The sequence below is a fragment of the Heterocephalus glaber genome, unplaced genomic scaffold (assembly GCF_053883595.1).
Source record: "Heterocephalus glaber isolate CG9 unplaced genomic scaffold, H.glaber_assembly_v1.0 deba00000071, whole genome shotgun sequence".
Taxonomy (NCBI): Eukaryota; Metazoa; Chordata; class Mammalia; order Rodentia; family Bathyergidae; genus Heterocephalus; species Heterocephalus glaber.
In genome coordinates this window covers 8,028,004-8,054,369 of record NW_028258137.1, presented here as the reverse complement: position 1 = coordinate 8,054,369, position 26,366 = coordinate 8,028,004, and the positions used below count along the sequence as shown (strand labels likewise).

General features: G+C 43.4%; 1 protein-coding gene across 2 annotated transcripts in view; it reads left to right on the top strand.

Moving 5' to 3' along the window:
- Wwox (WW domain containing oxidoreductase) overlaps window positions 1-26,366 on the top strand; it is a 930,576-nt gene that overhangs the window by 769,806 nt on the left and 134,404 nt on the right. The window contains exon 10 of one of the 2 annotated variants that reach the window (XR_015450913.1): window positions 1-26,366. This exon is cut by the window's left edge and continues 8,777 nt beyond it; it is cut by the window's right edge and continues 76,707 nt beyond it. The exons of the other annotated variant lie outside the window; for it this stretch is intronic. The gene's annotated coding sequence lies outside the window, so the exon portion shown is untranslated. 2 annotated transcript variants of the gene reach the window in all.

The following is a 26,366-nucleotide window of genomic DNA, read 5'->3' as shown; positions in this document are numbered from 1 at the left end:
TCTCCCATCTATAACATCCCCACCCTCTACACTAAAGTGATATTTTAAGCATTAATTCTCCTAAAAAGCCTCATGCCCAATGTAAAAATATTTCACTGTCTCAGAGAAAGGCACTCTCTATAAATGAAAAGGATCATTATTAGTAATGACAATAATGTTCCTGACATCCATTTGGGCATTCTATATGTTCTGATAGGATTACATAAATAATGAAATTGTATGCAGACTCTCAGCATGCAGCCAACATTCTCTCCAAGGTGTGCAGCCCAGCTGTGCACATGGCCCCATGAGTCCTTCGCTGAGTTCTTCGGCTGTGCTCAGAGAGCCCACTGTCTGGAGTCTTCTGCTCCCTGACTTCTATCCCAAGACCAGCCTCCCCAGAGCCTTGAGTTTCATTCCCAGATATCTACCCTATTGTGGAATGAGGGTCATTTCCTGGATGGTCCCAGAAGCATTTATCTTCTTCAATATCAAGCATCTTGAATGCTTCTGTGACTTTTTGAAAAAGTCATTTAATTATTTAAAAACAAAAATAGAGCCAAGCATGGTGTCAGATGCCTAGGATCCCAGTACTCTGGGAAGCTAAAGTAGGAAAATCACAAGTTCAAGCCCAGTCTGGGTAACTTTGTGACTTAGTGAATAAAAAAATTGAAAAAGGGACTGGATATGTAGCTCAGTGACATGGCTCTGGCCCTGGGTTCAATCCCCAGTACCGTAGAATAAAAGTTCTCCTATCAGAGCAGAGCATATAATTGTAGAGTACTCGAAGCACTTGCTTACTGGAATACGCTGTAAATTACAGAAAAAAATTATCTACTATATCACTGAATGTACCTTCCATTCTACTGAGTAGTCTGTTAAGTTACATATGTTCTTCTAAATTATTGTTTTAAAAATAAGAGATAATGGAATTACAGCATTAAATACATTTTGCAAATGGTCTTGTAGCAAGATTATTGAAACATGTTAAAGACAAGTATAGAGTCAGGAGGGAAATAACTCACTTTCCTATTAAAATTGCCCATCAAGGGGTAATTTTATTGCAGATAATTTCAACTTGCCAATATTCTCTGCCTGGCATATTTTACTCTAATATTCAGTCAAAGAAAGTTACATAAAAAAATACCTAGAACCCCATCTTTCCAACACCAGTATTTTCATTTTATTCACATTTAACATGAATTTCCCAGCACCCTCTAGAAATCACAATAAATCTTCCAGGTGACCTTTCTAGACTCATCGCCCTGGCCACACTTCTGGAAATCCAGTGCCCTCCCTCATCCCTTTGCTTCCAGTGGTGAATAAACTCAGGAAAGTTCTAGACTCTGTAGATACTGAAGCAAGAACAAAAGGCTGAGCCCATTACAAAGTGGCCAGTAGAAGCAGGCTGAAGTTGGGCTGGAGACAGAGCCGGTGGCTTGGGACTTACTTAGGAGCCAGGGGCGTGCACTGGCTGCTCCTTTAATGTCTTGTGTTTGGGGGTCAAGAGGTGTCTAATGCAGGAAGTCACAGCTTCAGATGTCCAGGGAGCCTGGAAGGCCATGCTTACATTGCCACCGGTGTCCCCAGTCTTCTTGCACAAATGAAGACCCTGTCCTCTCTCCGCTGACTCTCCCAGTATGTGCAGCACAGTGGTGAGAAGCTGCTTTCCAGCTCTGAAACTGCCCCATGCCCCCTGGTCTTCCCACTCTACTCAGTTCTCCTTCTCCAGACACCCAGGGTCATTCACTCTCTGTAGCATCCCTTGTCTTTACGTTTCTCCCTGTGCAGGTAGATGCTCCCCCAGTCACCACAGTTGCCCCATTCCCCACCCTGGTGACCATACACTTGGGCTCCCTCTTGGCCCACACAGTCACCACATCATGCTGCTCAGATGTCATTTCTTGCTGAGTAATCCAAACATCATCCCTCTCCCTGCATTAATCAGAGAATGTCCTTCACGTCCAACTTTGCAATTTAAGCCCCAGTCTTGCCCCACAGAATTATTGCCAATTGATCTCCGTATAAATGTCTGGGGTTTCTACATTATTGATGTCATTCTGGGCTTTTGACAGCCTTCCTTTGGTGAAGATTTCTCTGAGCAGGGGTGCTGGGCCTCTTTTGGCCTGAATTATTGGAACCTTCGGTTTAATGGGGGGGGGGGCGATACCCTTTGAACTTTCCCACCAGGAGAGGCCCATCATTTCCATTAAATTGATGGTGGCCCTCTGGGGCTTTGGAAAAAGCTGTGAGGCTATCTCTGCCTTTGATTGAAAGAATGCTGGAATTGATTAGCAATGTCTGCATTGGGTAGAGGATTAGAAAGAATAGGTATGCATGCTTCATACCTGCCATTGTGGCTCTGCATGTATCCTGTACTACAAAAATAATCTGAACTCTGCCTAAGATGTTAGATACAGAAGAAAGGATCAGATTCAATGGAGGTGCTGAAAGGTTTGTTCCACATGGATAAGTGATGTTTGAAGTCACTTTTCCTCTATTCATTTCCTGGACTCCTTTCAGCCACACCAGTGGTAGACTATGAATATTGTGACTTGTCCCTCAGGGCTCATGTGTTACTTGTATTTCTTTGTCACTGCTTCTCAGGCTCCCTGTTGAAAATGCAGGTGTCCTCTTCTGACTCAGGGCAGGGCACCATGATCATCACGAATGATCTTCAGTTTATGACTTCTCTCCAAGATTTGAGAGGAGCGCATGGGGCTGACCTGACAAACAGGACTCTAAGAAAAACAACAGCAGTCTTTGTCCCAGAATCACCAAGTACACTTGCACTGGCTGTGCTCTCTGCTCTAGGGGACATCCCTTCCCCTGCCCTGCCTGCAAATGTCAGGACAGTTTTGATTCTTGAGTCCATGGGGGAAGTGAAGGGTGTGCGTTTCGGTCAGCTGACTGGAGGTGAAAGGGGTCCCTATTGAAGGTGCCCCATGCTGGGGACTGGACTGGACTGGGGGTTCTGTATGGTAACATGAATAGGTCTAGGAATGGACGTTGGTACAGGAAACTGGGACTCTGCAGTTGCCACCTGCCAAAGGCCACTACTGGTGAGTGGCAGAGACCAAATTTCAGTCTCTGAGTTTATAAGGTTCACACCCTGATTCCTCCCAGGATCTGAGGCAGGAGAAACAAATTGCCAAATCCTCCCAGCTCCCTGCAGCCAGGCTTTGTAGTGAAGGTCATGAAAGAGGTCCTGCAATCCCAAGAGAGGCAAACTTGTTCTTAGAGAGGTCGGCTTTTTTTGCATTTCTGATCAAGTGGAGTTTTGTCCCTGACAAGTTCATGCTGACATCTTCGTCCCCAGTGTCAGTAGATCTTTCTGCCATAGACAGGATTCAGCATGTCTCTGCCTGCCCTCTGGGTGGTGGCTGTGCCAAGAGAGGCACCAGCTGCAGTGACAAGGACCAGCTCTCCATCCGAGAAAAGCACGAGGTCTCACATTTCATTTCTGGTGCAGTTCCTCCCCTACAGAACGAGAAAAAGCTAATTAACGATGATGGCAACCAGGCTGCAGTATCTGCCAGTTCTCTTGTGAAGAAGCCTCTTTAGCATTCTCTCAGCTTCCCTCCTCAACAATAAATTCAGATTAGCAATGGGGAGAGCGCAGCTTCTAGTTCAAAAGGATCTGTCCCCTCTGTGAACCTCAGGGCAGGCTGTGAGGCCACCTGCACTTGGAGTTTCTTCTCTTATTTGGGGGGGGCACCTAGCACCCCGTTGCCCCTTAGTAAATATCTGTTTCCCTGGTGCATGTCATTTCTCCCAAATGGAGCTGATGGATGGTCTCCTGAAGGTCAAACACATCAAAGGCCATCTCTAGACGCAGATACTCACTCCAATGAAAAGAAAGGGGGAAGAAATGTTCATGATACAGTGTTAGGTAGAAAATGAAGGAAGAAATGATTCTAATTATAGAGAAGATCACCAAAATATGTACCAATATGTCCCTGACCTGCACAGAAAAGTGAGACGGGAAGGAAATTACTGAGATGTCTGTGAGTGAGATCATTATGATTTTTAAAACTCGAGATTTTTGCAACATGTAGATAACACCTCAATCGGAAAAATAAGATTTTTTTTAAAAGCCAAAAGAATATGTAGACAATAATTTACAAATATGCATTTCATGACCACATATTTCTATTGCATTACTTCTAGTATGATTTTTTTCAAAGCTAATGCCTGCCACAAAAGGGAATTTTAATGGCTTATAATTAATATGATTTGGTGTTTAGCCTCTACATTGGTATTCATGAATTTAACACAGGCAAACTGAACTTGATCTTCTGTATAAAAACATTTTTTAAAGAAAATGAAAATTCTGGCTGCTTTGCTATACCAGGGGAAATTCCTTTTCCAGATGATGCTTCTGTGACTGTTTTGAACCCAGAACGCTGTATTACAGTCTGGCCCAGGGACTGTAGAGTCTCGATCTGGAGTTACAGGAATTGCCTTGTCTTTGTGGATAAGCCATTCACCCCCTGGGCCCTTGGCTTTTCTTAGTCATCCCCTGCCAGAGGAGGTGGTCCGCCTCACCTGCAGAAGAATTTCACTGAGTACCAACCAAGAGGAGGCTGAGAAGGAGGCCTCGGTCCCACAGGAAGCCCTAGGCAGGTGAGCCTGGGAAGGAGCAGAACCAGAAGACACACATGAAGACACACCACGAAGGTGGCCCTGGGATGGCTGGTGTCTGCTGTGATGGCCCTGCCATGGCTGCATCCATAGTCAGACATCCAGGTTCATGGCTGCCAGGGGTGACCCTAGTGAGGACCTTGCCAACCTAACATAAGCTCCTTGACTCAGCTTGCTGGGAAGTCCTGAGTGGCAGTTGTTGTCCCATGCTCCTTCTTTCTTGGAAGAACTCAAGGGGGTGTGGGGCGGTGCTTAATTAGAACCAGAGGAGAGTGGTGACCTACTTCCTGTGACTCTGGCCTCTGTTTCCACACCTTCTCTGGACCTCTTCCTTTCCTCATCTCTCTGCCTGAATTACCCTCTCCTCCAGTTATTAACTGACTCACTTCTACCAGGCAGGAGTTCCTTCTTCCAGGGAGCCACATGTGATGGGCAGATAGACTGGGCCCCCCATCATCCTGGGGTCATCGCAAGCACACTGGGGTGCATGATGTGCTGTAAATGCTTGTGACCACACTTGTCCCTCCAGACCCCATAAAAAGCAGCAGTTCCTTTACCCGTTGTGTAGCCTTGGGCAAACAATGTCAGCCTCCTGCAGAACTCTCAAGTATGTGATGGCAGAATGGCAGTGCTGACCTCATAGGTTGCTATGAAGGAGATTTGCAGCACATCAGCCGCACAGTTCTCAGAGTGGGACTGGGTGTAAAAGAGGGGGCTAGGAGACCTGTCCTCATTCACCAGTGCTACAACCTCCAAGTTCACAGAACCTCAGAGCAGGCCCCGACCTCGGGTGCATTTCCACTCGTCCTTTCTGAGTTGGCTCCATTTCTCCCTCTCTTTTTCATGCCCAGCTACTGCAAAATGGGTTGGATGGGTTGGGGTTGTTTGATTTTCCATCCTCACCAACACCTTTCACTCTTCTAAACCCATGTAAAGTAACCTCAGATCGTTGGCGTACCAGACCGAAGAAGTCCCCTAGACTTGGTGGGGATGGAGCTCAGACTGGGATCTTTTTCTGCTTTCCCCTGGTTTAGAGAGCTTGGATGGGGGTGTGGCTGTATCGGGGACTTGTTTTTGAACACAGAAATAATCTAGCCAACTCTGTCCAGCACAGCTGTCCAGGGAAAAGGCTGCAGGTCACATCTTTGATGGAGCACATCCTTGGGGACAATGATGTCCTCCAGACATCTTGAGTTACATCAAGTGGTCAGACACATGAATTTCACTTTTCTTTGTCTCCCTCTCTGCAGCAGAACTGTGGTGAGAACGCTGCACACTAATATACATCATGCATTCCATGTGCTGTCACGGGGCCTGATGTACCTCCTAGCGGTGTCCAACACGATAAAAGCACTGACCTTATGGGCTGTGTCCAACTTAAATAAAAATGAAACCCAATGCAAAGGTAGGAACTTTCTTTGCCCTCAAGTGTGGCATCTACTACCTCTTGGCGTGCTTTCTCTGCATGGTCCACTGTCCCCCCATGGAACTCCCTTCTTGTCCAGGAGTCTCTGTTTATCAAGACTTTGCCCTCTCTGGGAAGCCTTCCCACTCCAGTAACCTCCTCCCTGGTGGAAGGGCTCCATCTACCACTTCCCTTGTGGTCCCCTGACAGTGTCCTCCCCTGCTCAGCCCAAAGCCCATGCGTTCCAGGGCCCCCTTAGAAACCTGGGTGATGGAGTAGGGTCATACTCATCAACACTATATAGATGTTCCTGAGTGGTTAGAGGGGGCCTGGCAGGGCCAAGACCTGGGAAGACTGGAGACTGGCCCACACCTGGGAGCATCAGAATTCCAAGAAAAACCCAAAACAAAATAAAGATGCCAAAGAGCCTCCCCACTCAGAAAGATGAGACCCATCACTACAGATGGCAAAAGCATGGAGCCATTCAAGAGGACATCTTAGATTGAATTGGGGGGCTTGAGTTTTCCTGCTTTTCTCTTTCTTTTTATTCCAAATTCCCTTGAAAAACACAAGCAAATCAAGGAGTCATAAATAACCTACTTCGGAGTTCATGCAAGTTCAGAGAACCTGGAGGAGCCTCATAATCGTTTTCCCCTCTTCAAGGATCTTGGTGGATTCTTTCATGGATTTGAGTGAGAAATTCAGCCTGGTTCTTTCTGCAGAATGAATGTGAAATGCACACCCCTTCCATCTCAGATTTTATATTCCCAAACTTTTGGGAAGGAACCAGTTTACTCTGTACCTGTGATGGGCCAGGTGCTGCCACCTGCATCCCCTGTGGTTACCCTGCACCCACAGCTCCTCACCTGTCCCCGGATCAAGGCACAGGTGGAGGCTCAGGTGCAGGTGAGAACTGAGCTGGAACCTGCATCTGTGAGTGCAAAGCCCGTGGTCCCCTCTCCTCTCCCCCAAGCTGGCATTTCACCACCCCACTGTCTTTTGCCTCACGTTGTGGGTGGACACGCACTCCCTGCCTGACCTTCTGGCTCGGAACGTGGAAGTTCATTGACTTTATTGCCTAGCAGGGGCCTGGAGCTGCCTTCTTTCCTAATCAATCCATATCATTTTGCCAAGAGACCAGAGTCTGCTGCTGGAGAGATTGATTCCCTGGTTATTTATCTCCTTCTTCCCAGTGTAAATTGGTCAGCCTGATCCTATTCGCATGATAAAAATCATAATGTCTCAAATTACTTACTCAATAAAATGTGGGTTTGTCTATTATTAGTGATCATTAGGGTTATAATGCAGCATGGAAATCTGGAGTAAATTAACTACACATGCAAGCTGTTGGGCTCGTGTGCAGTTAATCATATGCACACAGTTCCAGTGGGCAGAAGGTTCTGCAGGAATTATTTCAGGAAGACTTTGTGGGAAGGGAAAGGAATTTTAGTGTAACTAGAGTTTTTTCCCTCTCGTTCTCCCCCTTCATGTGGATTTCTCAAATGCACGTTTATCCCATACCCTGTTGGAATGTGGAAATAACAAAACTCAAAACAAAAAGAAACCCAAAAGTATAACCCAAATTAAATTACAGTAGGTTTGAGCATGGGACATACAGAGCAAACTCTGAATCAGAGGACCTCTGGCCACCACTACTAACAGATTGAGCAAAAGGATAGGACTGGCGCTCATCACCTCTGCTTGGATTATTCTGGTCATTTGTCCCTATGGCCCAATCATTGTGGCCAGGGGCTGTGATGCTCTCACTGCCAAGGCCTGAGTTTTGTGCTTGCTGTGAGACAGAAAGCGGTGCCAGCCTCCCCCAAACCCATGGCCTGAGAGTCACTCACAAAACAGCTCCCTAGGGGAGTCCGGAACATTATCAGCAGAAGCAGGGAATTGGTACTGAGAATTCAGTCAGCAAATGTCCACTGTTCAGCGAAGTGGTTTTGGACCCAAAATTCAGCATTCAACAAGTGCTGAATTTAGGCATTCAACAAACACTTCTTAAGGGAGAAGAAAATTTACCTGTCATTGAAAATACTGAAGCTCTGGTAGGTGATATCTCAGCATAGAGGGGGCTCATGATAGGAAAGGGACAAGAGGTGGAGTAGATCAAAGCTAAAGAGCATGAATTTAGGGATTTTCAAGTCCCAGTACTGCCACTTACCAACTCTGTGATTCTTGCAAATTTCCTAGCCTCATTAAGGCCTTGATCTTCCCATGTGTAAAATGGAGCTGATAATAATGCCCATTGCCTGTGGTTGCTAAGATAACCAATTCAACAATGGTAGGGATTTCCATACATAGTACCTGCTCAATAATGGATAATTATTCAAATTTAGCATCAGCAAGTTCTAGAAGATGCAAAGCTCTGCAGAAAAATCATCTCTAGGATCAAGGATGTGATGCTGGGATTAATTCATGGTGTGGTTTGATGCTAGGATTAAGGCTGCCCCACCCTGATTGTGAGTGCTACCCGCCCTAAGGGTGGGTAGCCTGGATAAGGTATAAGGGACAGAGAGTCACTGCTGGTTTCTTGTTGCTTGCTTGCTGTTTGCTGCCTTCTGCCTGCCCTGCTTTGCCATGGATTGTTTCTCCTCTGCAATGCCCCTCTGCTGTGCCACCCTTCCTTGGGGTCAGCTAACTATAAACTGAAACTTCTACAAACTGTGAGCTAAATAAACCTTTTCTCCCTTAATTTGGAGGTGTTGGGTATTTTGGCTCAGCACTGAGGAAAGTAACTAAGATAGTATTGGAAAGAGAAATCATACGGAGCTGGGAAAGGTTATGAGTGCCCAGTCCCTAGAGCTCCCCAAGCAGACTTCTGACTTGGACATTCTCAGGTTCTGTTCCTTGCTACTAGGTGACCCCAGCTGGGAACAGAGCCCCCTGTGGTGCTGTCTGGAACCAGCCACACCTTGGGACCACATCCTCCATGGCCAGATTGGAAAGATGAGGTCTATTTGGAGACTAAGGGTAAAATGTCAGTTCCACCACCCAGGGTTTGATCAAGGGCCCCAGGAAATCCTTCCCACTTCTCTGGGCCTCTTCTGCTGGGACCATAAACAATTAACTCTTGAGTAGACATCAGAGAAAGAGTCTCAAAAGAAACTCCTGGAAGATCTCAGAAGCTGTGGTGAAGAGCAGAAAGCTCAAGGACATGCCACGTGTGAATGGGGTTAGAGCTGCCTCCCTGGCCACACTGCCAGGTAGAAATGTGTAGAAATCCCTGCTCCAACAAAGCATGAAAATGAAGTCCACTGGTGTCTGAGTTAGGCTTTCCATGATGACAGGAGAATCTGTTTTTCACGAGGGTGCTGACTGCACCTTGCCACCCACCCAGGATCTCCTCCCCAGACTTTGCTTGCCTTTTCTTATTAAACATTAGAACCCACCGTGCCTCTGGTGACTCTGGTCTTCTGGCTCCACAGTGTCCTGTTGGTATTTTGAGGGCTCTGATTTGTAGCATTTGCCAATTTCTGTGTTGTAAGTATCCTCACTGTGGTTGATTTTTTTTCTTTTTGCTGGAGATTGAGCTCAGGGCCTTACACCTGCTCAGCAAGAGCTGTACCACTGAACCACATCCCCAGCCCCATGCCCTCTCTTTTTAGACAAGATCTCATTTAGTGGTCCAGGCTGGCCTTGAACTTGTGATTTTCCTGTTTGTGCCTCTCAGTAGCTGGGATGTCAGAAATTGGCCCCCACTCCTGGCTCCCATGACCAATTTCAAGCTACCAAACTGACATCAACTGACTTGCAAGATTTCAGATTTTATGAGCTGATAGCTTCTTTGTGTGTGTGACTGTGTGTGTGTGTGTGTGTGTGTATGTAGCTTTCTAAAACATATAAAATGTCATTGTGATCACAAGTCTCCCTGTATAAAACCTTATCTAGTTCATGAGCTCATTTTTTTTTTTTTTTGGTAACGGGGATCGAACTTGGTTCCTTGCTCTTGAACAGCAGGTGACAAAACCACTGAGCAAAATCCCCTATGAGCTCATTTTTAATATAGTAAGTTAGCTATTACTAAAAAGTAGAAGTTGCTGCATTAGGAATGAGCAGGCCTTTCTGCAAGCAGTTTTTTAACCTATATTTTTGTTGTTATTGTTAATTTTTCACTCTAAAGCAGTTAAGAGAATAAAAGACACAGCAATAATAAAGAAATTCTATTTCCCATTGATTTTCCTTTATGGCATGTTTTTCCAACTGAGAAACCAATTTATGAGCTAGATACAGTAAATTGTTTGAAGCCTTGAATCCATCTTTACTTGGCCCTTGGGCAAGGTCTTTTGTAAAGGGGCCACTTTTTGCACTTGGATGGAACTGAACAAGTGCACAGTTTTACCCTAAAGGGAAAATGATCTTGGGCTGGATGTGTAGCTCAGTGGTAGAATGATTCCTCAGCGTGCCTGAGGCTTTAGGTTCAATGCCCAGCACCAAAAAAAAAAACAACAAAAAAAACTTGAAGTCTTCTCCATGTAACCCATGACTTTGGACCACTCTGTGTGGGAGAAGAAAGGCATAGTAAGCCCACTGAAATACTTAGTTTGATGAGATTAAAGGAAGACTGGCAGAACAAGTTTTCTCTCAATCCTTCCCAGCACACAGATTTGCAAAGCCTAGGAGATGTCATGGCCAATGTAACTTGGTTCAGCTCTGAGATCTGAGTTGTCTCCTTCTCAAAGGGAAATACAGGGCTAGGAGTATGAGGTCACCTTCAGCCAAGTCTCCTTGTCCCATTATTTCCTGTTTTCTTCTTCCACTCTTTCTACTTCTTCCCTTACTCTCCACAATTCCCAGTTTCCTACTTCTACAGAGTACTCTGATTCTTAGATGGCTCACAGCTCCCCAGTTCCCTTCTCTTTAGAAGGAACTCCCAGCCTCAGCAACTTGAGCCCCTGGTTTAGATTAAGCAACTGACCTCCCATCAGAAATCTGCAAGACTATTTAATTCTCAGATGTCCCATCAATCCACAAATATTGTTTCTGTTTTCAACCAACATGCCACTCATCCAAACATTCAGCTATGCATATGTTCATTGGTCCATGCTTTCATACGGTCAGTAATTATGACAGAGAAGTAAACACATGCTGGGTATTGGAGGTCAAGGAGGGAACAAGACTTATAAGGTCTCTGCCCTCACTCACTTTACCTGCTGGACAAATAAAGTTCAGAAATAGTTGCCTGAAAAGAAAGTCTTGATAGTCTGAATTATTTTCTTAGATTGTCCTGAAAAGCAATGCTTATAAAGCTTACAGTGGTTCTGATCATGAATTTGATGAGATCAGATGAAGACAGATCCATGTGTTGGTTGATTAATTGATTGATGAGTTGAGTAATGTTGGCCTGGACTACTGAGGTTTCTGAAAGCCTGGCAGAAGGAAGGATGCAGGATGCAAAACATCTCCATCCTCTCTACAAAGCCCTGTGACTGTTGTGACATAGAATATTGCTCATTTATTTCTTGACAGTTGAGGAGCTCAAAAGTCCTAGAATCAAGATTTCACAGGGGCTGGTGGTTCTGGGGTAGAATCCATGCCTGGTCTTGTCCAGCTTCTGGAGGACACTGACATTGCTTGGCTTGTGACACCTTCCTCCCACTTCAGAACTCATCACCCCAACCTTTGCTTCTGTTGTCCCAGTTCCTTTCTTCGCTCTGCTCAATCATCACATAACCTACTATGACCTGGAACCTCCCTCTGAATAATCTCCCCATCTCGATATCCTTAACTTAATCATGGATTCAAAATCTCCCTTTCCCTATCAGGTTCCTAGAATTATAGTATGGATAGCTCTGGGGACACCATTATTCTGTGTCCCGTGCTCTCCCTACATGTAGAAATAGTGACATAGCGCATGGTTGTGAATCCTCATTAAAAAGGACACTTGGTGGGTTGAAGGTTCCAAACACGGGAGATCTGGAAACATGAGTTGTAGCCCAGCCCCAATCTCTGATTTAATTACCTGGAACCATTTGACCTCATTGCATCTCAGCTTCTTCAACTATAAAATGAAGGTGTAGAAAGAACTGTAAGATGGCTCTCTAAGCCTAAAAGCCTACCATTTTATTATACTGGCCTAGCATCACTTTACAGGGCTGTCATAACAACTTTTACAATTTGGGTGGCTGAAAACAGAATTTTATTCTCTTACAGATCTGGAGACCAACTGTCTAAAATCAAGATGTTAGCAGGCCCGTGTTCTCTCTGAACAGTCTGAGGATCTTCCTTGCCTCTTCCTAGGCTGTGGTGGTCACCAGCAGTCCTTGGTGTCCTTGGCTTGTAGACACATCCTTTTAATCTCTGCCTCCTTCATCACATGTCCTCCTCTCCCTGTGTGTCTCTTCTTATGTGCACAGTAGTTCTATTGATTAGAGCTTACCTTATTCCAGTTTGACCTCATCTTAACTGATTATATGCCTTCAAATACCATATTTGTAAATAGGGTCTGATGTTCTGGAAAGATCATGGTGTTGGGGAAACTCTATTCAACCAAAGACAACATAGACTCCCAGAGGCATAACTTCCCTCTATGATTCAGGAAATCAAAGGAATTAGAAATAAGAGGCAACCCGATGTCATTACCTAAGCCATTGTCTTGATTTCTTTTTTGCTAGTTGGTTTGTTTTGTGGAAACAGATGGAGAGTAGCATCACAGGTACCTGGATCCAGGGTCTCAGTGATGTCTGGTCACACTGTGACTGGTTCATAGGATGACCAGGCCACTTGATCAGAGTCACAGACAGTGTTAGGAGCCAGAAGGAAGGAGCCTAGTTCAGCGTCTCCATCTGCAGAGGAGTCACAGATCAGAGAATTCACACTGTGCCCTATTCCAGACAATCTGGCCTCACAGTGCTCCTGGTCACATTGGCCCTATGCTCAGCGTGACTGTCATTGGCCTCCCTCTCTTCCCTAAAAATCCCAGGAATCACATCTCATGGCTCTCAGGCAAAGACACAGAGTTACAAGCCTCTGGTCACAGATATGGAAATCACTTTTTATTTCACGGAGTGTGGAGAAGCTTCTTTGGAAAAGCTTGTCTTCAACTTTCTAGTTTTGAACCAGAGGGAAGGCCAGAAGGGAGCTGACCTGCCTGGGGCTCAGAGCTTGTGTTTTCAGCTGAGAAAAGTGATCCCAAACCTTCCGATCTCTGCAAAGCCCAGATGGAGGCCCCGGCCTGCAGCCCCACACACATGCTGTGCACCTGGACGGCACTCTACCTGCTTACAAATTACCCCCATTTTCTGCTTGGTTCAGCAGCAACTGTTTACCCTCCCCCGTGATGTAATTAGGGCTTCAGAGTTCACGTGTGCCTATTATGAGCTCTCCTGTGTTTTGTCTTGGTGCTTCGTTTCTGTAGCAGTAATCATATATATATATTAAAATTTGGTATCAATTGTTTGGCTAAATTATGCACAGTGGGCCATCCTAACCTGCCATTAACATAACGTATGCTAAACAATGTGTTGCGGTTTCCCTCCTCCTTCCTTTTTTTCCCTGATAATTATACTCTAAAGCATCAATTGCTTATTCGAGTAAATTAAACCTTGAGTTTTTCTCATTTCTTCAAACTTTCAAATCGTCTCACCTGCAGCAGATGCCGACCAAGCACTCCTTCTGCTGCCCATGGAGCTAGCCACACCATGTTCTTGCTGAGACAGCCAAGTGCCACAGAGTGGTCTCCAGCGCTGTAGCTGCCCCGATGGCTCCGGGCTGGTACAGTTCGGCACGTCTCTGCCTCTACCCCAAGCTGAGGGGTGCCTGGCCTTGGAGTGGAGATGAGAGCCACACACATGGCTGTCTGCTGGACTCCTGATGCATCTGCTCCCAGGTCAGATAGGATCTGAGCAGCTCTCAGGGGGGCAGGCACTGTGCTAGGCAGCAGAGGTACAAAGGGACCAAAAATGACAAGTCTATTGTCCTCTGAAAGTTTACAATCTCCTCTTAACAGAAAAGTGTAAACTTTCTGGGCAGAGGGTTAGAGTGTCAATGTTGTAGGTTGTGTGAATTCTTCAGTCTCTGTCCGAACTACTCATGTCTGCCACTGCAACTCAAAAGCAGCTGTGAATAATACACAAATGGGAGGCTGTGACCCAATAAAACTGTATTTACAAAGTCAGGAAATGGACCATTGTTTTGCCCTTGATTAAGTGGGTTGAGGTGCAGAATATATACAAATAATTTAGTCTTTCAAAACCCAAGGATAATTTAAGATCGTGTCAAGTGACGGAAGGCAAGAAATCACAGTGATGTAAGCAGGACTTGTCAACTTGTTCATACCAGGGCACATACCAAAAATTATTTCAGCACAATTTGCTACCTGATGAGGCTGAACAAGGCTGGCACCTGGAGGGTACAGATTTCCAAGGGAGTAAGTCTTGGCATGTGTATAATATAACCACTTACCCAGGAAACTCCATAGAGAGGGGGCAGGGAGACCCAGTTCGGATGGCATAGTGGAGGAGGTTCCTTTTAGGGTGTATCTCAGTTGAAACATGAATTGTGAGCCACAGCCAACCTTGGGAAGCAGGCAGAGTGGTAAGAGTGTGCCATTATGGGGGAGGTGTATGAATGAAGCCTCTAGGGCAAGAAAAAAGCATCAAGTTCAGAACAGAAGGGGCCAGTGGAATGGAAAGAGCCCAGTGCACATGGGAGCAACCAGCTGTGCCACACTCACTGGCTTGCACATAGACGCTCATTTCTCCCCCTGTCTGTGGAGCTCAGCAGCACAGGGAAGGGCTGGGCTGGGTTCCTCCTGAGTCTGTGGGTCAGCTGTTTTACTCATGCTTTTTTGTTTGCATCACCTGGGGTGCTGCAAGGCTGCCCTAGGCTGGCTGTGGTTAAGACACTTTAGCTTGGCTGATTCTTATCCATGTGTCTCTCATCTTCCTGGGACAGCAGGACTGGACCAGGAGTGAATTTCTTGTGGCAACAGCAAAAGTGTGAGATGACAAGTTGAACCGTGTAAGGCCTCTTGAGGTCAAAACTGGCACATCCATTTTCTACCACGTCCCATTGCCCAGAGTGAGTCACGAAGCCTGGAGGGAGAGAATATGGCAAAGCCCCACAGCAAAGGACCTAGATCCAGAGAGGCAGAAGAAAGGGGTTCGTGGTCAAACTTTCTGCTATATCTGAAGAGGAAGCATCTTTAGAACACAAGTGATATGATTTGCATTGACAATGTAAAAAATATTAATCTGGCAAAATGCAAGGAGCAGAACATGGTGGTGTGAGGAGATAAGAAAACAGTTTGAGGAACAGGGTCGGGTGAACCTAGTGACAGCCCAGAGCCTATGTTCTCTGGTGCTACCCTTGGCAAAGAAGAGTTGCATTGTTAGACTTCTGGAACTGGGCTTTCCCAGATGAGCTGACAGCTATCATCTGCATTCATCAATATAAACCTGATAAAAAGTGAAGTAGTTGAGGAGAAATGAGAAGTTACAGCCCAGATTAGCAGCCTTGAGTATTCCTCATGATCTCAGGATAGTCACCCAAATCACGCATCACAGCCCTTTAACCATTAGTGCTCAGTAGCAAGCTTATTCCCAAAGAAGATATAGCCATTATATTTGTTACTATCCCAATAAATAAATGTGAATTCCATCCCTGCTCATTGAGCTTTTTGTACTCATCCATTAATATGTGTGTGACTTGAAGTTTGATCATGTTGGGAGGAAAAATTGTCTTTAGAAGACTGAGTGTTGGCTTATATAGGAAAGGAAGATTCTTTTTCAGAAATTGATTCATCAACTATTCCTGTATCATGCAGGGACAAATGTAATAAAATCTGAGAGTACAATGTCTTAAGCACAATAAAAGTTTGCTTTTCATTAACATACAACATAAAATAAGTATTCTGATGAGCAATACTCTCCCTCAATTGCCAATTCAGGGACCCAGGCTCCTTACAGGCTGTGGCTTCACCATGGTCAGCAAAGACCTTCTAAAGTTGCCATGTTTTTCAGTCCAATATTTGTAAGCTGAATTGGCCTAGGATTGAAGGGGCATGTGTAGTTTATACTCATACTTTATTGGCTACAGCTCAGTCATGTGATCCTGTCTTACTGCAATGGAGGCTGGGAAATGCAGTAGTTTTCTATCTTCAGAGTGGAGGTAGGGGACAGGGTTAGTGAACTGGTAGCTAATTTATGCATCAGACTCCTTAAATGGCATCCTGTCATCTCAGTGATTGAAGAATTTTTACTGAATTTGACTTCTGCACTGAGAGATAGTTGTAATGACAGTTAATGTAATGACATGTAATGACATGGCTAGGTGCTGAACACATACTATCTCAATTAAGTCTCCAAGCAGCTATAAAAAAGATACTGTAATACTCTCATTCTACAAATGAGGAAATGGAGGTTCAGAAGTTGGTTTTCTTTTATTTTTTTTAACGGGGAAGATAACCATACCTCTTTCCAAAATCGATTTCTTACACGTACATTGAGATGTAGGGCCAAGAATCCCAGTAGAATGATTTCATTTTGGTTATAATGGGTTAAAATTATATCTCCACCAATTGCTGAGGTAATAAATAATACTTCATGTCTCAGAGACTTGAAAACCACAAAGTTTTATTTCTCACTCATGTTCTTTGTTCATTGTGGGTCATTTTATGCCAGGACTTAGATCTGCAGTGTTGCCAGATTCCATTGCAGAGGAAAAAAAGCCTGACAAAGTATATACTGGCCCTTAAAGCATCTGCTTAGAAGAGACCAGTGTCTTTTCCACTCACATGGTAAAGGCCAGAGGGAGTTGGAGGGCTACACCTCATTTCAGGAAAGGAAGCCTGCCCATGTGCCTGGAAAGAGAGCTGGAGGATTGCAGAATATTCTAAGTCAACCTGCCCATCCCATTAACTCAGGAAAAACAGCACCAACCATACTAGACATACCCAAATATTGCAGGTATAGGTATTATAGGAAAACCTAAACATTATACTTCCATCCAATTGCATGAACTGGATGACAAGAAGAAAATTATTGATATGTTTGGAATTGACCCAAAATCTACACAACTGATCTAACCGATTTGGTGAGACCCTGGGAGTGTTTGTGCATTTGAGGGGTAAGGGAAGTGGCAGAAAAAGATGGGGAGACAGTTGCAGAGTAACGCCACCTGTTATGGACCTCTAAAAAAGGGGGATATATTTTGATCTTGTTCTTCACAGTAAAAAATGAAACAAAACAAAACCTCAATCCTTTTAGGAAGGAGCAACTAGATTGCTTTTTCTGTTTTATCTATAGCAACTAGTTGGGAGGACAAGGTATGTTTTATTATTCCACACATAGATAATTACAAAGTCTTTAGTTTTTTCTCTACGTAAATTTATGTTGAGATTTAATTTCCACCAATTAGAACCCAAATGAAGCCATTCTAATGTGATTCGTTCATCACAGCAACACGGCCCTACCTCTCAGTCCACACATAAGGAAACAATATCAGAGGGAATTTTAAGTACCCAAAGTTGTGTTAGACTGTGAATGAATATCCAATTCAATTTGCAGGAAACTTTATATTAATTAGGTTTATAATTTGCACAGTAAGGTAATGTAAATGTGTTGCTACTGCTTGACTTTTTGCTTAATCCTCTCAGTGGATATTTAATCTTTTTAATATTAGAATTAAAGCAACTTGGAAGATATGAATATTAATCTAATTATATTCCGATCACTTTAATTTTTTTAATGTTTTAAAAAACAAAACAACTTTACAAATTGGTTTAGGTTGGGGAACCCTTTTAGAGGGTTTTGCATCTCATCAGCAAGTGCAATTTAGAGGATAGGATGCAGGCTTGGGAAGCTCTACCTTAAGTTTATAGTTATGCAAATGCAAACCATTAATCCCAAGCTTTGGTGATCTGACTTTCAACGTGTGCTTCAGAAATTTGCAGCTTCTGCGTAGGTAGGAAGACTTTGCCAGCAGGGAAACAAACAGCTTTATGGCACCCCAGCCCTACAAAGTGAGAGCTTTGGAAGAATCAGTGATGAGTGAGAACTTAGAGGCTTTTTCTCCTTCTTCTGCTGTTATTATCTCAAGGAGAGGGGGAAAAAAAACCCAGAGCAGGACATGAGCAGTGCTTGCAAATTTTATTACCTCATTATAATTGATACCTGCTCTCTGAACCAATAAAAGAAGCTGTATTCGGCACTAGCTGTATAAAATCTTTAATGTTTTAGGCTGTCAGGGTTGGCTGTGGTTAGGCTGACATAATTATGAGCTACATGTACCAATATATAATGCTTTACCCACAAAAGTGTGCTGCAAAGGAGAAATCTTTAGCAATAATAAAAGGATTCACCAAGCATCCATATGATAGCTACTTAAATCGCTATTGTTTTAGTTAAGCCTGAAAAACATATCCCCAGGGTACCCCAGTTCCTTATCTTTCTCAACATCCCAGGAATCTCAGGTTTCTGTACAAATTGTACAACTGCACCTTGAAGAAGGGAGAGAATCTTTCTAGGGTGATTTCTATTTCATCACAACAGTATGGAAAAGCCTTTCCAAAGGGTGCTTGCTAGAATTTCAGGCTTGATCAGCAGAGTATATTATTTTATGGAACTAATTACAGATTTTTTAAAGGTGATAGAAAATTAACCAAAGGAATTATGTTGTAGAATGCAGTAGTAAGTTTGAAAAATAGAAACAATTCTAACAGGGTGAAGGGAGCACAGGGAATGGGGAAAATATAAGAACCAAGATACATCATGTACAGGTACAAACACCCAATGACAAATGTAAATATATTGTATACCTAAAAATGCACCAATAAAAGAATTAAGCAAAAAAAGAGAAACAATTCTAACAAATATCCAGTGAGATTTTATATACTGTGGGAGTTTATGTGTAAGAGATTTCCACTGAAGGTATCAGACCAGTGAAACACCTGAAAATTGCTTTCCCACAAGAGTTTGTGTATTTCATCAGAAACCTAGAACAGCAGATATGTTTGACATGAGCCAGTGAATGTGGACATAAACAACCAGTATGAGACAAAATAGGCAGAGAAACAAAAAAACCCTTCTCAGATTGCACCATTGGAATAAAGCAAATGATAACAAAGATTATGAGGACATTGGATCTTTTCTGCCATTTTGGTCTATGCTGTATATTCAGCAAGCCTTCTTGGCCAACACTTGGCTGAGTGAACGTTGTGATAGATGAAAGATGAATATGAATTCTTTGTTATGCCTCCTATTGAGGGGTTGAGTTGATGTCATCGATTTCTTGGATCTGGGCTGCACTTATGAGCTTGATTGACCTGTAGAATATTGCCAAAATAACGCTCCAGGACTTCCAAATATGTGTCTCAAGGAGCCTTGAAGCTTCTGCCCACACATCTTGGACTTCTTGCTCTTAGAGTTCTGAGCCACCATGTAAAACTCACTGCCTGAGGCTGCCATGTTGAAGGCAGCCCAAGCAGCCATGTGGAGAGGCTTATGGAGGAGATGGGGGGCCTGGACTTCTCCCATGGAGAGTTAGCCAATTGAGGTCCCACTGGGGGTTAGAGATAAGTCACTCTCTGCTGCCCATCCCAAGACCCTGTCCAAACTGCAGGTTCATGGACAAAGAAATCAATTACTACTCTTTAAAGACACAATGTTTGGGGTTATTTCTTATAAAAGAACAAATAACCAAAGCAAACACATTCCAGGGCAAGCAGTTATGAATAGTGGATTTAAATTTTCTTTGTGGTTGATAAAACTATTGTCTTTATTTTAGAGTAGTGCCAAGTATATATACTCCATTCCTACAACTCAAAGAGATTCAACTTTCTTTTACTTGGGGATGTTGAGGACTCAGCTTTGATCTTTATGTCTCTGTCTCTGCCTCTGTGTGTATCTCTGTCTCTCTCTCTGTCTCTCTACACCCCCCCCCTCAACTGGAGGTTGAACCCAAGGCTTTTATACTGAGCTACATCCCCAATCTTTTTTTTTTTATTTTGACACAGGTTCTCACAAAATCACTAAAATGATCCTCGTACCTCAGCCTCCTAGAGTGTGTATCTTATAACAATTACAATTGTTTCTAACTCTTACACTTACTAGTGCATTTTATAACATAATTTCTTTGCTCTTTATGGTTTATGGATTTCCCTTTGGACCCAGGAATAAGAAAGAAGCCTCCCAGAAGTAAATTTCTCATAAATATTTGAGCTCCATTTCAGTAATTCCTCTATTCTCTGATCTGTTGCCTAATCTTCTGTTTAGCAAGTATTTTCCATGAAATAGAAGGCTTTAATTAGTAGAATCACTAATTTTAATAGCATAGCTTAACACAGATCAACTCGTTCAAAAACTCACCACCCCCATTAAATTCTCTTTGTATAAAAGAGCTCTTCAGCACATACTCATTTTTTACCAAAGTTTTCCTTTCTGTATGCTTGTAGCACTGAATAATGGGACTTTTACAGGCTCTGAGGAGCATGATTTCTTTCCACTAGAGCTCACCCCCAAACTCACAAACTTGGGACCTAGGTCCCCCATAGCAAAGGGAATTTTCCCAAACATTAGTACATTCACTGAAGAACCTCTGAAGGACAGGGAAGAACCACCTTGTCCCACACACAGAATAGTTGCAGGAATGAGGTCTATGTCCTGTACCATGATTTAAGGGTAGGTACATTTCATTTGGGGCAGAGGGTTATAATACAAAAGTATTCTAAGGTTATACAGTTGACTTGAAGTTCAGGGTTCTCAACCTTGGCATGACCAAATATGAAGCTGGATAATTCTTTGTAATGAAGGCTATCCTGGGGATTGTAGGGGAATTAACAGCATCCTTTCTCTTGGCTTCTACCTTCTACATGCCTGGAGCTCCCCTCTTCCCAGGCAGGACAACCAAAGATCTCTCTAAACATTGCCAGATCAGGGCTGGGGATTTAGCTCAGTGGTTCCGGTGGCACCGCGAAAGCCCAAGGTCCTGAGTTCAATCCCCAGTACCAAAAAAAAAAAAAAAAAAAATTGCCAGATCCCTGTCCCAACCCCTGTGATTCAACAAATCTGTATTGCTACATTCAAATTATCTTGAAATCATGGGGAAATTGAATTTTATTTTCGTTCCAAGAGAAATATCGGCTTTTTTTTTTTTCCAAATTGCTATACAAATGATTCAAAACTAAAACAGCTTTCCGGTGGGCAGGGTACTTCAAACCTACCAAATGGGTTGCTACAATTAAAGAGAGTATAGTAATGTGTTTATAGGAACTAGATATTGATTACCTATCTCTTTTGGAAATGTCGATATCGCTGTTCACCATTATCAGTATGAAGGAAAAATTTGAAAAGGTTTTAGAAAATACCAGACGTGATTTTGCAGCCTTTTGGCTGAGCTGAAGAGCTTAACCCACTAATCTGTGATGACTGTTTGGGGAGTGCTAGGCGGTTCTGTAATGGTGAGGGGTACTTCAGAGGGCAGTGTGAAGCAGCCTTATAGTTCTGCTCTTAATGGTCAAGGCCAGAATTGCCTGGACCTCTTTCAGAGTACATCACCAGTCTTCCAGTGGCAAACTTACCTGTTTGCCAGCCAGCTTCCCCAGCAGGGGGCACGAATTGGAGTGGAAATCAATAGCCTAGCATTTGGGTGCAATTGCCTCAAATTATTGAAGAGGAAAGAAGACCACTGTAATTCACTGGCCATAGCATTTTAACCAGCTGCTTTTGAAAAGCATTAGTTTAGTGTGATAGATTCAGTTCTTCGGCTCTTCTCATCAGAGTTTGTCTATAAACACCATTATTATTGCCGCTATAGCCGAGGTGAACTGAATTTGGAGATTCGATCCACTTTAACTCCTTCATTGCCTTTGGAGAGCAGGTGACTTTGGGAGCACTAATGAAAAGTCCTTTGATTCTTGAAAGATAACTTGAGTTTTTTCCCAAGTTTCTGCTAACTGAGAACCAGAGGGTCCGGCCTGCTGCAGTACTACAGGCCAGTGTGTACTTTGCATTTTCTGGGATATTGATTCCCAGCTTTGTCCAATCCCAGCTCCACCATCTTGCCAAGCTGCACCAAGCCTGGTTTCCTCACCTGTTGTGGTATCTGAATTTGTTCGATGTCTGTAATGTAGCATGGCATCGCTCCATACTATTACAAATACAGCTGCGTCATGAGACCTAGCCCCATCAGTTAAATCCCTGTGTCTTCTATTCACATAGTGATCACCAATCCCACCCTGCACAATAGTGATTTCTGAAAACAGCTTTCTTTGGCACACTTATCTGTGAGCTTAGCCAAGGTAAGAAGTGTACCTTGAGTAAGGAACAAATACAATACATTTTCTTATTCTTCCTTCTTCAGGACATGCAGCTTCAGGATAAATACCTAGACACAGAGTCAGGCCGACATAGATACTGCCCCCATGCATATAAACTTTCTCCGTATAAAATGGAAGAAAAATAATTTCTAGTTTCTAGTGTTGCTATGAGGATAAAACTGGTTAACCTTACTACCATGTTTGGCGTGTAGTAAGCAGTCCATAAATGTAGACCTTTATGAATTATATGATTATTGTGATGTTTATTGGTCACTGAAAGTGAATGATGAGTATAGTAAAGTAGGGAAGGAAGGAAGAAAGGAAGGAAGAAAGAGAGAGAGGGAGGGAGGGAGGAAAGAAGGGAGAGAGGAAGGGAAGAGAAGGAGATAAGGAAATTAGCCCTAATATATGGAATTGAAAAGAAATTCACATCTCTTTGTGGTGATCGAAAATAACTTGATCTTTCTGAAACTGGCCTGGTGCCTGGAAGGCAAAAAAAATTTTTTCCTTGGGAACTAAATTTATGTAATCAATCAGCTAGATCTTATTTTGGCTGAGTTAAATGTCTATCCCTGGGTTTGCCGACCAGTATCTGTGAGCACACAGCAATGTTTGGGAAATACTTGTGCTAACCACTTGTTCCATTCTATTCTACACTCAAAAAGAAGTTGCGTGTCTGAAATTTGAGAATTTCCCTGGGGATCCTGTATTTTTATGTATTAGCTTTGGCAATACTATTCACAAAGCAACCAGAAAGGGGCTATTTATCTCCCCACACCTTGTTTGTTTGTTTTGGTTTTGGTACCAGGGATCGAACTCAGGACCTTGTGCTTGCAAGGGAGGTACGGTGCCACTGAGCTAAACCCCACCCCCCCACCTTGAACATGCTGAAATCTAGAAACACCTGAAATTGAGGGTGGCACATACCACCTCGAAGCTTATTTGAAAGTAAAACAATGACTATTGAACAGATTTATAGTTTCTGTCAATAACACTCTGATTTCTGGATATCGTTATCAGCATTAAGCTTTATAGGAAATGTCTCCTTTCCAAAGTGACATTTTAAATTAATGTGAAATTATGCTTTAATTTAATTCACATGGAATCATAAACAGGTGGGAGAATTATGTAACAATAATTGTGTTTGCAAGAAATTGATTTCATCCTAAAATTACATGAATATGCTATTACAGTTTGTTGTCATCCTGAAATGCACCGTTTAACCATAAAATACAGCGTAAAAGACACCATCATGTTGAAGTCCTTAATCTAGTGTGTAATTGCTTAAGTAAGTACATTAACTACATTGTCAACTACCTGTTCCCAAACACCTTAACTGCGAGGAAGGATTGGAGCTTGATATCTGCAATATATAGAGAGAGTAGAAACAGCAGTGGCTGAGAATTTGCTCTTGCATCCTGATCTTTTTTATTGAGCAAAGATACGGAGACCTGGAGAAATGAGTAACCTTGAGTCATTCTAACATAGTGATCTCTTAATAACCCGACCACACCTATTGAAGACAGTGCTAACTTTGTGTTAGTTAAAAATATTTGGGACCGGGCTGGGGATTTAGCTCAGTGGTTTCACCACCTGCTGTGCAAGCGCAAGGACCTGAGTTCGATCCCCGGTACCAAAAAAAAAGAAAAAAAAAATGGGACTGATACACACACACACACACAGAGTTTCATTAACAACTTCAATAATTTATCATGTTTGGTTTCTGTTTTTCTTCCCAGAAATGTACTTTTGGTACCTTCTGAATTCATTCACTTAAAACTTGTCTTTCGCAATTCTTTATTGCACAGTTTGCATTTTATTTTATTTTATTTTATACAAAGCCGATAAAATAACTGAGACCAAAAAGGTTCAAACCGATTATATTTCTGGACATGAACCAGATGTGCAGTTAATCCATCATTGTTGCCGTGCCAACTGCCTCATCCTCACCTGTACATGTAACAAAAACATACCAGGCCTGCTTTTTCTGCTAGCTCATTTCCTCCACCCTGGTGCAACTATCTGCAGTGATTCCCAAAACCAGTTGTGGAAAAATGCAGAAGGCCAGAGTCTAATTTTGCTGGCCACATGGCAAGCACATGGCATAAGTCTCGTGGCATATTCCCCTCTCTGGCCAGGCTTTGTCCACTGGCTATGGCCCTGGAGAACCTCAAAACCTTACACGGTGGTACGGGATGTGGATGTCCCTTCCAAAGTCACTGCTAATGGATGGAGGCTGCATGAAAGCTTCTCCTTCCAGCCAGGTTACCTGGATGTTTTTCAACTCGTGCTTAGTAGGATCTCATTACAATTGATCAGCACTATTAATTAATAACAGGATTCCTCCCTGCAAACCAAGAAGCTAAATGTTTCTTACTCCTTCAAAAGTAACTAGGCACCTGAGGTGTATTTCCTAGTCTCATATTATAATCTAAAGTACAAAGTGAGCTACAATTGCATCTTTGTTTAATGCAATTCTTGGCTGGCACAGCACAGAAAATAATATTATTCCGTTCTTTCTGTTGATCAGGATTCTCCGTCTCTGTGACAGTACATTCAGAGCAATAGGTGTGTGCTATGACCAGAGGACCCATAATTATTATAACATAACCAACACTGGCTGATCAAAGCTTAGTGTCCCTAAGGACTTCCATCCACCCAAAATGCTATGAAATAGTGGCTACTTTCCTGATGATAAAAGAGCCACGGAGAAGTTAATGAATATGCTGAAGGTCACATAGGTGATAAATGGCAAAAACACTCAGCTGGAACTCAGACACACACCCTTCCTCTACACAGCCTCTCTGGGGACATGCCCCTTGGTCACCAGTGGGGTACACTGAGTCTTTGTGGAACTAAGAACCTCTCTGCAGTCGAGATTGAGGGAGAAATGATACCTGAGTTTCTTGTGGGTGTCAGACCCAAAGCCTGCCTTGCTGTCTAAAGTGTTAAGAAAGACTGTGCGCTCCTGTCTGTATCCCAAAAGATCTGGCCCTGTGATCACTTTGGAATGTCTGCAGGGAGCATGGGAGGTGAGTGTGCTGGTATATGAGGTGTGATCCCCAAATATGGTGACTGTTTAAATTTTAAAATACAGAGCAGTGCTGGTTCCTGGGAGCCAGTAGTGCCTGACAGTAGAAACAAAACAGAAGATGGAAGTTGTAGATGCACTAAAAACAATCTGCTCCTGTCCTCATTTTGCACAGGGCCCGATCATAGCTAATATGCCTCCCTGGCAGGCCCTGTCCTGGGCTCTTTGGGTACATTCCTCACCTCGTGTGGAGTTCAAGAGGGCTCACACATTACTCTGTGGCAGGCTCACAATGTGCAGTGCCTGAGGGTCACTATTATACTGGCAAAGGTAGAGTTGAGCTGCTGCCTGGCCTCTGCCTCTAGTGAAGTCTTTTCACGCACCCCCTGTTGAAGTCTTTTTGTGAACCACATGTTGTAGTCATGTTCTGCAGGGTATGGTGACACCCTCACAGCTGGCACCACAGCTCGGAAGTGCAAAGGCGAATGAAACCCCCAGGCGCGTTTGGATTCAGAGTACAGAATGGCCAACCACCCCAAATTCAAGGTGAGGATAGGTGGAGACAGAGAGAACTCAAGCAAGGGTCTTAAGCGTCATCTCATGGTTTAAAACCATAGCGGAACCTATAGTTTTCTTGGTTCTCCATTTATTAATAAAATGCCCAGTAACTTCTGGCGTGTGCTCTGAACTGCTTTTAATTATCTTCAGTTGGATGGAGAGAAGGTAATGGGGACCTCATAATAGTCATGGAGGGACTATTGGAATTTTATTTCCGTGGGGGCAGGCAGGGACTATTTGCCACAGAGCCAAGGCCTTTCAAAGTTGAGGACACTTCCCGGTGCCACACGGCGTAAATCACAGTGCAAACTATGCGATTATCCCCTGCAGAGGAATCGAGTGTGGCTTTATGGGATTCTTCACCAAGCACTTAGGAATAATCTGATATAAAACAGCAGGGGTGGAGAGTAATGACAACTTCAAATTAGTTTAATGAATGTTTACATTTAAAAAAAAAGGGCTTTTCTACAAACCTGAAAATACGAAGT